Below are 19,548 nucleotides of genomic sequence, written 5' to 3' on the forward strand. Positions count from 1 at the left end.
AAGAAGTTGCTATTTAGGTGGTTACCTGAGTTATGAACTTATCTTCTCCTCTTTATCTACTAAAAAGTTTCCTTTTCTTGTTTATTATGCCATCCTACACATTTTGGGGGTTTCTGACTGCTAGATGTATGAAATTGCGCTATGCATTGATTTAATGGTTAACAGTCTCAAAAGTAATTACTCCAGTGGCAAACAAGCTGAGAACACAAGGATATAATTTTTATTGCTAGTAAAAGATTTGAATGTAGATTGCTCTTTATTTATGATTAATGTAACTTTTCTACTTCAAATTTTTATGTCGATTAGTTCCTCTGACAGTGCTTATCTTATCTACAGATCTTACTACTACTGCTGAACTGGAAAACAAGGAGGAGGTGGATGGACGGTCTGTTTTTGTTGGCAATGTAAGAACCAGTATCTCCTTGCAAAGCTTTTATGTTATGGCTTATTGATACGAGTATCAATGATGATGACTTCGAAGATTTGATCAACAAGCATCAATAAAGCTTGTCCCTAAACATTGATGTGTCCATGGCTAGCAACTTACACTACCTTGGACATCAAGATAAGTCCACGGTTTGCATGGTGGCTTTTCTTGGTGTTCTTGAACACGCTTGAGTGTTCTTTATCTCTTCTTGAAGAATCTTGGAAGATTCTTGAGGGTTCTTGAAGATTCTTGAAGAGTCTTTAAATTGCTTTCATAGATTTTGCTTCCAGGTTTTTACCTTTCACTTGAAAGAATTTTTCTTGGTTTAAGCGTTAGGATTCTTTAAAGTTATTTTAGTTAAAGATATTTTGTTACTTAGTTATCTGATTTAGGCGTGTGGAAATCTAGGGAAAATGTGTGGGGAAAACTTTTCTAAATTAGTTTAGGAAATCTTATCGATCTAATCTAGGAAAGATTTGGGGAGATTGGCTGAAGATATTATGCGTATGAAGATAGCTTGGAATAGCTTGGAATCCAAGCTAGTTTGGGAATTCTACTTGCACTAGAATTCTTGGACGAGTGCTAGTTTGTTTTAGCCTAGAATTCTGCTTGTTCTACGATAGAATTAGCTATAAATATTCATTGTAATCCCACATTGAAGCACAAAAAAATATACACACAAATATTCAGATTTATTTCTTAAGTTGCATACTTAAGTTTGGTTGATTGCGATCAATTGCTATTTTGCTTGTTTTAGTTTAAAACATTCGTTTAGATTAATTAATTAAGTGGATTCTTAGTTGATTGATCTTAGTTTTTGTTTAATTCTTGGTGGATTTCCTATATAGAATTAGGCTTAAACATATCCAAGGTTTATAACACTAATTATAAGGATTTAAGGAACTTAAATGGATTTGAAGTTTTTTTCTTGGAGAGAGAAAGTGAACTTTTGGTAAAAAAATTTAACTTAAGATGTGTTGTAATTAATGTATAGTAAAAGAATAATTACTACTTATCCATTCCTTTTTTTTTACAAAACTGATGCACAAAAAACTCGCATACATAGAAGTGAACACTATGTTCTTTTCTATAGCCATGTACATTAGGATACAACGTGATGTACATTCTGCCTTTTTTTTAAAGCGTCGTTTTGGAGCGTATGCACCATGAGGATGGTGCATCCGCTTGCAGGAACCACGCGTTGGTAAAGAATTTAAACAAGGAAATAAAAATCAGCAATATTATTATCCGTTATCTCTAGCTATAACATTAGCCTTTGACTTTATTTTCGTATCTGGTACTTTAATCTATTTATTTATTTTAATTTTCAAAAATAGTACTCGTAAAACTATTTTCTAACTAAACTACGAGTGTATATATCACGTATAATGAAAATTTATACGTAATAATATGTAATACTTAATAATGTCAAAACTTGCTACACAAATTTTTCACAACTTTATTTTCAACTTACAAAATTTTAGAATACACTAGTAACATTTGTTATAACTTTGCTATCTCATATGATTTTTTTAAAAAAATTATCTATCCAATATGCATATGCAGTAATTTTTTTCGTGGTGAGTCCATCAATACAGTAACGTCCATTGAAACATAAGTATGAGAAGTTGCAACTACTTTTACCCTTATTATAATACATCGTTTTTATAAGTATATTATAAATTCTCCATTTCAATATTATGTAATATTAACTAATTAATATTTGAATATTTTCACAAATTTAATAAATAATTTCATTTACATGAAATTTATTTGAAAGAAATTTAAATTTTTGTTTAGTGTTATAGGAATCCTAGATAAATAAGAGAGATTGTTATATACACCCGGTATATCGTACACCCATGGTATTTTGTACTCATTTTAATGATTATTTTCATTTAATCATCAAATAAAATCAGCAAAAATATAATATAAATTGGGTGTACGGTACAGTTGGCTGTATAAAATAAATTCTAGATAAATACTCACCAAAAATATAATATTAATTTTTTAGAACAAAATACACCCTACTATGAATTACGACTCAATAAAAACAAAATAAACAATTATATATATTATTGTCTAACACATTATGATTTATGCTATTCATATTTTGTCAACTAAATAGGGTGGACGTATAGGTATAATATTCAATTTATATTATTGATATTTAAAAATAATATAAAGTTGTCATAGTATAGGCATAATATTCAATTTATATTATTGTTATTTAAAAATATAATTATTTTTTTCGTGAATTATTGTAGACGTAATTAAAATTGTAATTCTATATAAATTTCTTTAAAGACTATGCGTTGCACGGGATTTAAGCTAGTTTTTACCAAACTTTATAAAGACTTGCAACAATTTATTAACATAACATAACATTTTATTTAAAAAAAATACATTTTTTTTAAAATGAGTTTAAATAACTTTTATTTATTCACGTAATAATTGACATGGCTTATCCTTAAATTTCCTTTTAAAATTTATGAAATACTATGAATAATTTGAGGACAATTATCCCTACCTTATAAAAAGTCTAAGAAAACTCTTTTGGATATTTGGACATTTATAATCCTAAAAATGTTCTTTTACATATTTGCCCCCATTTGATTTCAAAAGCCTTATAATTGTTTCTTGAATTCCCTAAATTGATTTAAAAAGTTATGCTTAAATCCATCTTTAACTCTCTACATTTCTTTTTGTTTTAATTTTCCTATTTAGAATTCATTACACATTTATATGTCTAAATCGAACTCAATATCTTTTTCATGTTTAATATCACTAAATGAAAGTAGCTCAACTAAAGTTTAGAACATTGCACAAATACACAACATCCAACACATTTATCGTCTATATGCGAATAATTTTGATAAAATATTACACAAACCGGCATAAGGAATAAAGAACATTGATAATAATTCTTCTCAAAGGGCTAGCTAAACCGCGCGCATCACGCGTGTTGAAATTCCTAGTATCATTAAAATGTGTGTTTACTTATATGCCTTTATTGATATGATGTTAATTGCATGCATCTAATTAAGTTTTTCCTGGTGTAATTTAATGATTTAAATCTTATGAATAGTGTTTGGACAATTATACTCTTATGATTATCAAATAGTATTTGCCCACATTAATGTTAATTGTCCTTCTTTTGGAATTCTTAAGAACGATGTACGAATCAGACATTTATGCTCCTTAAAATATTTGCTTACATAATTTCTCTCATCAATATTGCAACCAAATGAAAGGGCTCTCAAAACATGGCTAGCTATGGCACGCATTAGCCACTCGATTATCTATATAAATACAAATTGACACTATCTATAACAAAGATATTGAGGTTATTGATGTACATGTATAAGAAATAATAGATATTTTGGGATTACAATTTATTTATTTTTATTTATTTTAACATAATGAAGTAATTTTCTGATTTTTTTTTTATTTTTTATTTACAATGAAGTAGTTTTCAACGTTTAGAAATCGATTAAAAAATGCAGGACAAGTTGTTCATATATTTCATTTAACGAAAGAGTAAATTTTTTTTTTTAATAATAATATCTGCTTAATGTAATGTAGCCATATAGGTAATTACAAATTTTTTTAGGGAGTATTACATTTGAGAGGAAAAAATTACATTAATGTTATGAAATTAAAGAAAAAGAGGAGAAAGTAAGGGAAAGAAATAGATCGATATTCTTATTCCTGAATGATGCGAGAGTACACATATATATACATGTGATACAATTAGGGTTTCCTTGTAAAATAAATAAGCCTAGTATATCTAGAATATCCTAGAATAATCATAAGGGTATCATGGGAATCTACTAAATATATATATTATATAACACTCCCCCTTGGATGACCATTATCGAATAGTGTGCCTCGTTAAAACCTTACTAGGAAAAACCCTATGGGATAAAAACCTAGTGAAGGAAAAAGAGTACAAAACTTTCGTAATACGTCTCGACATGCTGCCTCGTTAAAAATCTTACCAGGAAAACCTAATGTGGGACAACCATGGTTAAAGGAAAAAGAGTGCAGCGCGTATTTTCTCCCCCTGGTGAATGCATAACTTGAGATCTTCCAGTGTAACGAATCTAATGTCTTAGTAACTTCACACTTGTAGCTGAATAATATTTCTTGATAGTTGATCCTCCCTGATCAAACTTGAATCTTCAAATCTTCACTTTAAGGCATCTTCATTTATCCATGCATACTTGAGAAAACAATACTTATGTTGCGTTTACCACTATCTTATATGACAATTTTGTTTCAAGTTGTCTTACCATCAAAATGATGCCTACTTCTGGAGGTTGTAAAAGTAGCTATTGATAATCAAATATTGATGATAATTTATGGAAACTTGTGATATCTTGATATCATTATCTAAGATTATATGAATTAGTAATAAAATAACATAAGTAATTAATTAATTATTATATACTTTACTCATGGTTCTTCTGGACCATAAGAAGATTATTCTTATTGTAATATCTCTCGTTACTATTCTTCTTTAGACATTTTGCATTTTATACGAGAATTTTCTAATGAATACAAAACTCAATTAACTTTCACTTGGTAAAATTCAGGTTGAAATCTCAATAACTTAGTCACCAATACTCTCTATGAGTTTGATAACAATATCAACATTGTCATTTTTCAGAATATAGAATTTGAAGGGCTAGATATTTGAATATGTTGTATGTAAGTTCTTCGGAAACTTTTCATGCATGATTCATAACATGCTATTGGATCGAAACCATATAAACTTTCATACAGTTATAAGCCCATCAGAGTATAAATTTCTTCTTGCCAGCCTTCATCATAATTATAAACTCCTCACACCACAAACATTCACATATACTCCGTAACACAATTGTTGTTAGAACTAAAGCATGCAATACGAGATGTAGAATTCATGATAGAACATTAAACAAAATAATATGTGATGAGTAATGCATCAAACTACATCCTATACATACAATGAGTAATGCATAAATCTAAAACTCAAACATGCACATAAATAAAAGACTCAAAAAAACGCAAACAATGTACAGTGTAGATTTTATAAATCCATTTTCTAATTTGACTACTAGTCCATGATAAACTTTTGGTTTATTATGTCGACATCAAAATGGACACATATTTTGATCCCTTATTCACAAGTCCATTCGTTGAATCGATCAAAATGGACGCATAATCCACTTTTTGGGTATTTCATACACTATAGTATTTATATATTATCACACTATTAAAAGTGTTAACTGCACTACCTTGCCATATGTCATATCTTTATTTTGGAATCGATTATACAACCTACACTTCAAGTGTAACACCCTAGAAAAACCTTCCTTTTAAAATACCTGTTTTGCCCTGTTTAAAACTTTAAATATGAATATCTAAGACATTACCACCACTGTGAAAACAGCTAAGGCAACTATCAAAGACACACAGCGGAAGACTAATTTCAAAACCATTCAAAACAAGTCAACTTGAAAAGTCAATCAACGAAAGTCAAGTCAAACCAAAGTCAAACGAAGTAAAATAAAATCAACCTACAACTTGGAACCATTATAGGCCCTTATTAAAACCAAACCAACTTCAAAACTTTTGCGTTAGTCTCATGAATAACAGTAATATCATAAATAATTAAAGCATTAAACACATCATATACTTATAGAAACTAGCATGATTCGCTCTTCACTCATGCCTATCATGAATATGCTTCATCACCTAAAAAGCTTCTCTCTACTTGTTTCCACTACTCTCCATTAAAAATGGGTCATCATATGGCCAAGATAAGACAAGGCCAACAAACACACAAAACACACAATCAGCAAAGTTGAGTACATAAGCGTAATTAACACACTAACATGCAATTACCTATCAACACACAACTTACCTTGTTGCACTTATTTTTCAAGCATACAATATTCAACAAAACTTCTCACTAGACAACTACATAATTTATTTAGCGTGATTATGCATCGAATGGGTTTCCCCACTAGCCTCCCCCAATAAATTGAGGTTACTGACACGGGAGCTAACCGTGCCAGCATCAATAACCACTCGTAAGTGGCGGAATTCCTGCACATAATAATAATAAAAGGAATGTACAGCGGCTTGTACTCCAGTAGAAGTTATGATCAAATATAAAGTCACATAACTCCCCCCATATGTTCATACTCAAGGTATATACGTTCCAAGAGTTTTGGTGCGTAATCTCTTTCACTTTACGTTATTTACAGATTATTAAACTTGGTGATGACTCTCAAACCATAATCATTCGATCAACAGTAATTATTTCAACAATCAAACATACCGATTTAATTCTTGAATAATTAGGGACCACATAATATTTAATGTTGAACCCTTTTTAATTCTACCTCGGTGCCAATGACACCTTAAACGCATAAAGCGCCACAAATCCTATCCCTCGGTGTTAAAAACACCTTAAGTGCACTAAGGCACCAACATATAATTTATTCTTTGTGTACATAGACACTTATATAGCTCCTTTCCCATGCTTAAAGCATCAATAAAAATTATATGAACCATAATAAAATTCTCTTTTGATATTCCAAACCAAATTAAACATTTAGTTTAATTAAACATGCTCTCTATCATGCCATAAATAAAAGTGTGGTTCATAAACAATATTCCAAACTATAATTTTCCAACCATTAATCCATCACAAATAATTCATGCTTCAATATTCAATCACCAATAACAACCAATTCATAATTTCCTTTCCAAATCTAGCATGATACTACTTGTAATCAATTAAACATATTTAGCATGCTACTACATCAATAAAATTATGCTAAGTACGCGAACGTACCTTGTATACGATCTTAATATCGCCACAACTAATAGAAATCACTCACTTCAAACTCTCCTACAATTTAAAATCATAGAAGAGTATTAAAATCCTCTCTACACAAATTTCCAACAATATATACTATTATAAAACCCCTCATAATTTAATTAAAATAAGCTGAAATTATATTTAAAACATTATACTTTAATCCCAATTAATAGGTAATTGAAATTCCTTAAAAAAACTTGATTTTTAATGCACTACCATAAATTCCAGCATTATATTTTAATGAAAACTTGCTGTAATTAAGCCCTAAAACACTTTAATCAAAGGTTTAAACCATTATATATCATAATCCTTCAATAATTCATAATTTAAGAACATAGGGTTTCAAAAATTAGGGATTTTCAATTAAAAATAAAATCTGAAAATTAATTTACATAATACTCATAATCAAACATCAAAATCAAATCACAAAACTCATAATTAATAATTAGATCTAGGATCAAACTAGTTTTTTTTTTTTGTTCGAAAAGAGTGGTTGGCTGGCCACCACTGCCGGCTGGTGCTGTTGGTGGCTGGCGTCGGCGGCCCACCGATGGTGATGGTGGTCGGCAATAAGGGGGAAGCCGAAAAGGGGAAGGGGGAAAAGAGAAAGAAAAAGAAAAGGAAAAATAAAGAGAAAGGGAGAGAAGTTTACTTTGGGTTTTCTTTACTCTGGGAAAAATTTGATTTGCCTCAATTGTTGAATATTTATACCCCTTCTCTAGAAACCCTTCTCCCTAAACTTTCCTTTTTTTTTTTAATCTTTTCTAATCCCTTCCTTAATAAAACTTTACTAAAATAAAACTTTCCTAAATTAAACCCTAACTTAAATAAAATAATTAATTAAATAAACTTTCCTTTTATAAAATATTTCCAAACTTATTAAAATGAATAATTAAAATGCTTTAAATAAAATATTTCAATTTAATTAAATACTTCTCAAAATACTTATTTTAATTAAAATACGTATAAAAATACACTACTAGAAAACAGCCCATTTTCGACGGAAATTTTCTGTCGAAAACACCCTGAAATCCGTCGGAAATGGCATTTCCGACGGAATTCCGTCGAAAATGGTTGTCGGAAACGGGGTTGTAGGAAAAACCACTTTTTCCATCGAAAACACTTTTCCGACGGATTTTTCCCTCGAAAAGGGGTTTTCAGGTGCCGGAAAAATCCGTCGTAAATTCCGACGGATTCACTCCCGTTGGAAAGTTACGACGGAATTTCCATCGTAAAATTCTTTTATGGAATTAAAAAAAAAACGTCGCGCCACCACCGGCACGGTGTATCACCGCCTCCAACCACCACAAGCCATTACCCTTACCACGACTTAACCCGCCACCACCCACCACCCGAACCCAGAAATAAAAAAAATTCTGCCATGACTTAACCCACCACCACCCACCACCCGAACCCACCCCACTTAACCAACCCACCACCCACCACCCGAACCCACCCCACTTAACCCTAACCAACCAGATCTGCAGCAACCACCCAAAAATTAACAAAAACAAAAAAAAAAACAAAAAATCACAACCACAACCATAACAGCCGAAAACCACCAATACAACCAAAAAAATTAAAAAAAAAAACCAAAAAATTAAAAAAAACCAATACATACCTTAACAAAAAGTAGGATGTTAATTTCTCCTCGAATTTGGTTTAATACGGCTAAATTTGACCATGAAACCTCTAGATCTAGAGATTTCATGGTCGAATTTGACCGTATAAACCATTAATATGAATGAAATAGAGAAGATTAGAGAGGAGAGAGGAAATTCGTGAGGAAAATAGAGAAGTGATGAGGAGATCCGTGAGTTCATTCCTTGCGGCAGATTTTCAGAAAATTGAGAAGATTAGAGAAGAGGAGAAGTGAGGAAAGGAGAAGAAAGAGAAGTGAGGAAAGAAAAGAAGCGAGGAAAGAAGAGGAGAAGAAAGAGACGTGAGGAAGAAAGGATAGGAGAGGAAGCAGAGGAGAGGAGAGAAGTAGAGGAGAGGAGAGAGAAGCAGAAGAGAGGTGGTGAGAGGAGAGAGAGAGAAGTCAGAAATAAATGGGGGGGCGGGGAGCGCCGAAAATATTAGGGTTTTTTTTTTTAAACTTAAATTCCGTCGGTAATTTCCGACGGAAATTAAATCCGTCGGAAAATATAACACTTCCGACGGAAAATCCGTCGGAAATAAAGAATTTTCCGACAGATTACAATTTCGTCGGAAATATCCGTCGAATTTTCGACGAAAATAAAATCCGTCGGAATTTTCGTACTTTCTGACGGATTTTAGTGTCCGTCCGAACCGTTCCGTCGAAAATGACCTGTTTTCTAGTAGTGATACGAGGTATTAAATCAGGTGTAGTAATTCAAGTATAATTGACAAGATTTTATCTCAATGTATACACATAATATGCCAAAGTGTATCTTCAATGCTATGCAACATGAGTCATAACTGAATACAAATCAAATCATAAATGTGTAACATATCTTAATGATATATAGACAAAAGTTGACATATAGCTTTTCAAACTACCATCATAGGGATCATCAAAAATATTTTTTTTTTCTATTTTTCCAACTTTTGCCGATTCTTCTCCCCTTAAGTTGGTAAAATATCTCATTTATAGGGGCTTCTAATTCTATACCAACTTAGTATATAAATTTACATTAAAATTCATTTCATTGATAGGATCACAATAAAAATTTATCTCTCAGAAGATTTGTATTAAACAAGATTTATCACTTCTGGAGAACTATTTCAATGAAGAATCATTTCTTTATCAACTTTACATTTCATGTGTATTTATTATTACATTTTCCTTGATATGTTCTCTTCTGAAGTCAATGTTAATGGGGAGACATGTGTTGTGCAGTTGTATGTTTTTCATTATTCTATTTATTTCTTATGTGCTGACATAAAATAGCCCTAATCAAGAGATTAACCACTTGTATTTAAATTGTAAAGCCACTGTATGTCGATCTTCCTAGTTCTCCAAATACTTTAGCATCTAGTTACTCAAAATCTCTACACACACAAGTTGTTTTACTGAGCTTCTGGCCACTTATTATTATTTGTTCACATGCAAAATTGTTCAAAACTAGCATATAATCTCTTGAAATTTCCTTAAAACAAACTATTAATTAAATCACAATCTTAATATAGCTCAATCTCAATGTTATATCTTGCCATTCAATTCATTTTATATATCTAACATAAGAGAGCGTAAACATACTATTTTTTTCATATCAAGTGAAATTAAAGTTCAAGTTTTCATGACGGGTGATATTAAACCCGGATAGGCTAATTTAATTATCACATCCAATCACTTCTCTAAATTTGAACTCTGGTCAATTTACCAACACCAGTGATCACTTTATTAAACTTATTTATGCATGGCCATGAATATGATATGATATTAGAACACCAATATGTGTTTCTTTAATTATACAATTGGCAAGACAATCAACTAATATTTTATCTTATAATTACTCATACTATGTTGGAGTTTTAACTATAATCTTGATACATGTTAATCTTGTTGGACATTTCATACTCTTCTGGAGTCTTTTATATAATCATGGAATATAAGAATTTTACTAAAAATTATTCCTTCAAGAAATGTAATGTGGGATTTATCACTTCCTCAAATTTGTCATTGTCAATAGTGGTTCCTTTCCTTTTTGAAGATACTTAATTATCTTTAGAACCTATTGGTCTATCATGCTTCATGCGTGCTACAAGTTCATTGGTAATTGATGTTATCCTTTTGGAACGTCAATTTTAATTGAAGCGTGTACAATTAGTATATGATCAATGACATTTATTTATCAGGATGGTATAATTTCAAAATATTTAATTAACATGTGGCCACTTCTAATAAATCATTGATATTTAAGTTAATGTATATATGTATCAAACTGACCATCAATATATTTTATTATTTATGTGCAAGGATTATATAATGGAATAAATACAATCTCCCCCTAATCCTTGCATATGAGGCATGAAATGAATCCAACAACCTTTAAATCTCTTCTACCTTTTAAGGTATAAATTCTTTTAGCAATGCATGTATCAAGCATAACAAAATTATTTTTATAAACTCTTATTCATAATTCTTGCCCAATTATATAATTCTTATAAGTATGGGCATAATAATTATATATTTTTACAAGTAAGTTTCCCACAATGTCATCTATCTCTTGCTCAAATACATATTGTGCAATCATGTTTAATTTGCAGATTGTTTAACTTTTGCATGAATTAAATTCATCACGGAAACATGCATGTATCATCTCAATCATACAATTATTTCTCAATCATTTTTGGGAATAAGAATCTAGTAATCTATGAATCATTTATACTCACCCAAAGTGTGGTATCTATAGTAACCACCAAATTAAAAGACATTATTATATCAACTTTTTTAAAATTGTGTATTATTTTTCATGACATTGTGTTTATAGTATGAAGTGGTAAGAAACATGTTTTACCTTTGTAGATCATGCACATTTCATTGTATTATTCTTAGGGTTTGGGCCCTTTATAAGTTCAAGGAACTTTACCCATGTGTGAAGTACTCTTTATAAATTTAAGGAACTTCAGGTCCGCACATTAAGTTTTACTTTCATTCCTATAATCCAACTTCAACTAGGTTTATCCACTACAAAAAAAGAGCCTATTTCCGATGGCTTAAATCCATCGGAAATATGATTTCCGATGGTTTTCCGTCGGAAAATGGCTATCGGAAAATCCTTCGTCGGAAATTTGCACATTTCCGATGGAAAAGCCATCGGAAAACTGATTTTCGATGGTTTTTAATGGCCATCGGAAATTTCCGATGGTCAAATAAACCATCGGAAAAATCCGATGGTCAAGCCATAGGAAATGACTAAAGAAAAAAATAAAAAAAAAAAATTGCCGCCGCCTCCTATTCCTCCACCGTAACCCCTAAACCACCCACTCAACCACCCATCTTCCTATCCCAAATTTGCAACCTAGAACAACCTAAACCCACTCACCATAAACCACCACACTAACCCTACCACACCAACCACATTTTGAACCAAACCCACCTCAGCCCACGCGAACCTTACTAATCCACCGTAACAGCCACCACAACAACCATGCCTAACAACATTATACCGACATTAATGCAACAACCACCCGAGAAATCACCAACCACAATAGAAAAAATTCAAAAAAAAAAAAGAAAAAGAAACTCAAAAGCAACTAACATTATAAGAAAGAAATTTACAAAAATAAACATTTACCTTCCAATTTGACCTCGAATTTGGTTTTATGAGGCCAAATTCGACCATGAAAACTCTAGATCTAGAGTTTTCATGGTCGAATTTGACCTTAAAGCCTTGAATTTGTTAAACATAAAAATAACGCTACTCCTTGCAATTGGTTCATGACAATAGCAGCTTGTGGTTGAGGAGAGAAAGGGATGAGGAAAGGAGGAGGGGAAATGAGAAGAAAGAGAGAGAAGACTGAGATGAGAGTGAAGATGAAGCCATGGAGGGGAATAGAGAAGAGGAGAGGAGAGAGAATTGAGAAGATGAGAGTTAAGAAGGGGAAATGAGAAAAAAATGAAAGGAGCGGCGGCAAGTCGTAAGTGTGTATAGGGTTAGCCGGTTAGGGTTTTTTTTTTAATTATTATTAAATTAGATTCCGATGGTTTATTTCATTAAAGCCATCGAAAATTTCCGATGGCTTAAAAAATCGTCGGAAAGTTTGTATTTTCCGATGGTTTATTCCCATCGGAAATTTCCTTTGGCTTTAAAAACCATCGGAAATTACATAGGAAATTATATAATTTCCGATGGTTTTTAAAGCTATAGGAAATTTCCGATGGCTTAAGCCATAGGGAAAACCATCGGAAATACGTTTTTCGATGCTTATTACACCTGTCGGAAATTTCCAACAGCTTCATCCATCGTAATTTTTTAAAAACCATCGGAAATTTCCGATGGCTTCTAAAACCATCGGAAATTACATATTTTCCGACGGTTTTAGGTGGCCATCGGAAGGAACCCATCGGAAATAGCGTGTTTTCTTGTAGTGATCAGTATTGTAATTGAATTTAATCACATCTTATACAAATCATATGATCATTTTAAAGTCAATTATAATGACTATGTACATGAACAATATCTAGAACTTACAGTCCATGTATGAAAACGAGTATGCAACTAGTGTATTAGTAGTACACTACTTGTATTAACATTTCATAAAAAATCATTAGTATCTCATAAAATAGACATCATCATTATAATTCATCAAAGAACTCATTTAACATCTAATTAACACAATAAATAATTGCTGTCAAATTCATCTTCAAGCAAATGCTAGCTAGCATGAATTGAGGTCGAACAAGCATTCATGTGGCCAATAAAAATGACATAATGTATATACAAATAATCACAATCATAAAAGTATAAGTAACTTTATAAGCTTCAAAGAATTACAAGTAGATCATTCTTCGAATAGATTAGGCCCTAAACTTTAATTCCCTTAAACATATGGTCATAGTATCGACTGCTATCTCATACTACGCATGAAGTATTTTCTTTGGTAGTACTATTTCCATGCACTGATACATCTAAGTATATTTCAACACACAACATCTAAGACAAATAATATTTCCCGATGATATCAAGGCTAATAAATAATTCTACTTTTGCATGATTGGACATAACTTATTATATAAAACAAAATATTACAAAATAAAAGAAAAAGTACTTAGAGGAAGGTAACATAATATTCTATTAGTGTAAAGATTATTAGGAATTTATACATGAACACTCATACCAAACAAAAGTATTACTCCGTAGTAGTCATATATTGGCAGTACGTTTCATGTCAGCAGGTTATAAAAATAAATTAAGTTGTAATTTATGTACAATAACAACTAGACATCAATTAAAAACTAAATTAAATCAAGCATGATCAAAGTATAAATTTGCAAATCTACCACTCCACCATCAAATTTACTTAATTTGCTCCAATTCATTATATCAGCTTATTGTATTATTAATTATAGTTTATAGGCTATACATAATATATACTTCCTCCGTTATTTTATTATTGCACCACTTGCCTTTTTAAGAAGTTTTACAAATATTGCACCATTTTCTCTTTAGGAAAAAAATTATCTGTGTTCACATTACAAATACTCAACATACCCTTGCTTTTTCACACTTGCTTTTTAGTTTATCAATATGTCACATGGGCAATTTTATATTTTTACCTTTCTCTCTCTTACTTTTTTCCACTATCAAAATATTTGTACACAACCCCTATGGTGCAATAATAAAAAAACGGAGGAAGTATATAAAAAATTAACACAGAGATATACCATCCAACTAAAGTATACATATAATTAAACATAATTAATCAATACTTGATGAAATACATATGAATCACGCACAAGTTTATATAGGGTGAAATTCATAACAAAATTGAATTAACAATCACTGTTTAGTAATGCGAAATTTCGGTAAAACCTGAAATTTCTTTAAAAAAAAAAGGTAGGTAAGGTTCTAAATCGTCCTATTTAACAATAGTGGTGATAATCGAATTCCGAAAAGTCGATATGAATCTATAATTAACATTATCAGATATTTAATTCAAAATAAACATACTACGATCATCTAATCAAAGAATGCAATGGAAATTGATAATGAAAGTACCATCGTCTAATCAAACCGATTTCATTCATCAAAAGTATACATATTCAAATAGGATAAGTTAGCCGAAATAAATTGAATAGCATATTTAATTTCCATACTAAAAGATCATATTCATACTTTTTTTAAACATATAAGTTATCAATCGAATAACAAGTGTAATACACCTCATAATCAATTTTGTTAAAGTAAGACAATAGCAGACTTAATATAATAAAGTTTGTGGGCAAGAGAATAGGAATGTAGGGTTACCCTGTTTAGCAGAAAAGAATAATTTTGTTACTGAGATCCTTCTTTCGTCTTCTTAGTCAGGTTGATTTCGTCAAATTGCTCAATTGGTTAGATTTGGTGTTGATAACGTATTATGAAATTAAAGAAAAAGAGGAGAAAGTAAGGGAGAGAAATAGATCGATATTCTTATTTTTGAATGATGCGGGAGTACACATATATATACATGTGATACAATTAAGGTTTTCTTGTAAAATAAATAAGCCTAGTATATCTAGAATATCCTAGAATAATCATAAGGGTATAATGGGAATCCACTAAATACATATATTATATAAAAATGCATTTTTTTTTTTACTTATAACTCCACAAAATTATCAAGAATTGGATTATAACACTACAAAAACCAAAATATTTATTCCCTTCATTTTTAAATACTTGCTCCACTTTCCATTTCCGGCCGTTCTTAAATACTTGCTTCATTTTCTCATTCGAAAAGCTTTTACATTAATTAATTCATTTCTCTCAACTAGTAAGACCCAATAGAATTATATTTTATTACCTTTGGATTTTCTCTCCTCTAATTTACCTTCCACTAACCAACTACCTCCATACTTTCTTCTATTTCTCTTAAAACTTCGCGCATGGAGAAATGGAACAAGTATTTAAAAGCAGAGGGAGTATTACAACACCACAAAATTTAAAAATTGGCTTTTACAACCACTTAATGTATTCTTGAATGTCCGTTAAGTGGGGTCCATGTTGCCAGGTGTCATCATAATATTGGTTAAAAATAGTAATAAGCTTATGTTATTTGATAAATTTTAATTACCTGTATATAATAAATAGTAAGGGCTTGTTCTCTTCAGCTTAATTTCAGTTCAGTTCAGTTCAGTTCCTAATTTCCTTCTCTCATAAACAATTTATTTCAGTTAAGTTCAGTTTAATTCAGCTCTAATCAGTTCAATTCAGTTCCAATCAGTTTAATTCAGTTCAGTTTAATTTAGTAAATCAGAACAAACCCTAAGAGTAATACTAATAAATTATCAAAAGATAAAACTTTTTATGTTGTGTGAAATTATCAAAAGATGTTTAAACCTTTTTTATGTTGTGTGAAATTTATGTATTGGGAGTTATAAATTATTGTTTGTCCGGTGGATTCATCTAAAATAAAGCTGACATGAAAAATTATTTGTTTATTATCAATGATAGTTACTAAAGACTGAAGAAGAAAGTTACAAAGAGTTAGTTGAACCCTTGAAATAAAGAAAGCAGCGAAGTAGAAAGTGGAAACTAGAAACATACTAGTCTACTGTAGCGAAGTAGAAAGTGGAAACTAGAAACATCTAGACCTGGCAATCCTGATCCGACCTGATTGAAACGACCCGAATGACCCAATTTGTAATCCGAAAGTTGACCCGAACCCAAATTAACCCGATCCAAACCCAAACCCGAACCGAAATGGAGTTGACCCGAAGTGACCCAAATGACCTGACCCGAAACCCGAACTTGACCCGACTCGAAATGACTTGAAACCCGAAGTCACCCGACCCGATTTTAACCCGAATTAATTGACCCGAATCGACCCGACCCGAATTGACCCGAACCCTAAAGTAAATAGGGTGAAATTGTGAATTACTTAGTTTAGGGTTTCTTTCTTTCCTAAGTAATAGGTACTCATGATTTTTTTATATTTTTTTAACTTTACTTTATCTTTCCAACTATTTTTTTAACTGAATTTATTTTGGTGACCCGACGTAGGACCCGAATAGACCCGAACCAAATTGACTCGACCCGAAAAATTGACCCGAAAATAAATCCTAAAAATTGACCCGACCTGAAGTACTGACCTGAAACCTAAATCGACCCGTCCCGACCCGAACCTGACCCGAACTTCTGTACTTAATCCGGAAGTACTTGTATATACGGCTCAATCCGTACAAAAATATACGGAGTACTTGTATATTGGACCCCTATAAGCAACAAACCACCCATTAAAATTACCCGGTTCACCCTTCGAAATTCAGATTCGGAGATCAGTTTTTGATGATTAAGTTCCAATCACCTCCCATTTGTTGTTGCGGGAGATCAAACACGGGTCTTCCCCACCAAGTGTTGTTCCAATCACCATTACACTAACAACCAATTGGTATGTTTTTCACTATGTGAGAGGGAGAAATATGCATGTTTTAATCTATCTCTCCCTCTCTCTCTCTCTTTCTCTCTCTCTCTCTCTCTCTCTCTCTCTCTCTCTTTTTTAAATAAAATATTTTAACTAATTATTTCCCTGCACTCCATCTTCAAATAGCGTATCATTCATTGTAGTATTAGTTAAGGGCTTGTTTGGTTCACCTTATTTTTACTTATCTGAAGTTATCTGATCTGGTCTAATCTGATCTGATTTGATCTGGTCTGATCTAATCTGATCTGAATGTCGAATTTGACCAAAGTTTGACCTTAAATATACAGAAAAAATATATTAAGCGGAGTCTTGTTAGATTCGTAATAATGTATATTTTATTAATATGTGATTTTCATATTTTTTTTTCATTACAAAATTAAAGATTTTTAATGATAAAAAACTGCACATAAAATAATGATCTGATTTGAACTTATTTTTTCTGATTTGATCAGAACTTTTATTTTCTAATCTAATCTGATCTGAATTTATTTTTTCTAAAATAAGGTAAAACAAGGTGAACTAAACAATGCCTAAGTACTCAAAATTTGACCATAAATTCTTACCAACTTCATCAGGTAGGATATTGTTAAATTATCCCGATATGTAATTTAAAATGTAACTTTATATAATGTTGCGTAATATGAAAATAAAAATATTGATGACTAAAAAATATTTAACATCACTCGTATATTTTGTTATAGTTCAATTCATCTACTCCGTAATGAGAGGCCTTAAAATTTTTAAAAATTCTTATATCTCATGAGCGTTACTCGGTTAGTGTTGCAAGGTTATTTGGTTAGTAATATAGAAGTTAATTTGTTCTTTTACAAACATACAGTGTGACCAGCTTGTACACAACACGCATTGTACAATTTGATGTTTTGTAAAATTAATTATACTACATATTACACACAACTATATGAAATTAAAATCATACATCGTATGAGACTAACAGAATAATAATAACAAAAAAAAAATTCAAAAAAAATCACTCACTCTAAGGGCCTGTTCTAATTGATTGAACTGAACTAAACTGAACTTATAAGAGCTGAACTGAACTGAATATTTTATGAAAGAAAGAAATTAAGAACTGAATTAAACTAAACTGAACTGAATTGAACCTATTAAAACCGAATTGAATTGAAATGAAAATAATCTAAAGCGAATAGTCCCTAAAGGTGAAAAACTACATGGTATTTGTTTAATTTTTTTAAGAAAATAGTACGAGTACCGTGGTGTGTTGTATCTAGTATGGAAGGACAAATGAAATAAGAATGGGTGGGTTATGCATATCAGAAGCTGACAAATAGAGTCTATGATGCTAACTCCATCCTTTTCGGTTAAGACAGAATTGTGGGTCAAACTTTTCAGAATTGTTAGCCAATTATATTTATTCACCACTGTTTTCTGTTTTTTCCCCTTTGCAAATTTCGGTGATAACGACAGGAAATCACCTTGAGAGATTAAATATCAGGTTTCTCTTTTTTTAATTAATTTTGATTCCATTTTTAGTCCTTTTTTTCCTTTCGTTTGTCTTAATTTTAGCCCCTTTTTATTCAATCATTTAATTAATTCGTATTTAGAGTCTCACAACCAACCATTTATTAATCATTTCCCATGCAACTATTTCGTTTAATTTTTTTATCAATAAGAAACTAAGAATAGACCTATATTCACTATTTAGAATTAAAACTAGTGTAACAGTGTTTGACAAACTTGCCAACTTATACTAGTATGTTTATTTTACGGAAATTTCACCAAATGTTCCTGAGTAATTTTTTTATTCACCAAATACCCATCAAAACTTTCAAATTCATCAAATACCCATCAGTTACTGTACATTAGCAGTAAATGCTCTTTTACCTAACTGACGTTAACTCCCTGTTACTGCATTTTTACCATATTGCCCTTAATCAATGTGTGCGCCATATTTCTTCTTGACTTCTTGATGAAGTCCAAAGTCTTTATATTTCCCCTTTCGCAGCCATCTCTCTCTCACTATCTCTCCCCTGTTCTTCGTTGCTTCACCATTGAAATTCTGCACTAAATTATCTCAGAGAAAGAGTTGCATGGTAAGGATTTGAAGGTAGTGGGAGTCGAGGAGTGAAATCTTGTTTGAATCGGGCAAAAAGGTGGATTCTTGAAGGTC

The sequence above is a fragment of the Chenopodium album genome, chromosome 18, assembly GCF_948465745.1.
Source record: "Chenopodium album chromosome 18, dcCheAlbu1.1, whole genome shotgun sequence".
NCBI lineage: Eukaryota > Viridiplantae > Streptophyta > Magnoliopsida > Caryophyllales > Amaranthaceae > Chenopodium > Chenopodium album.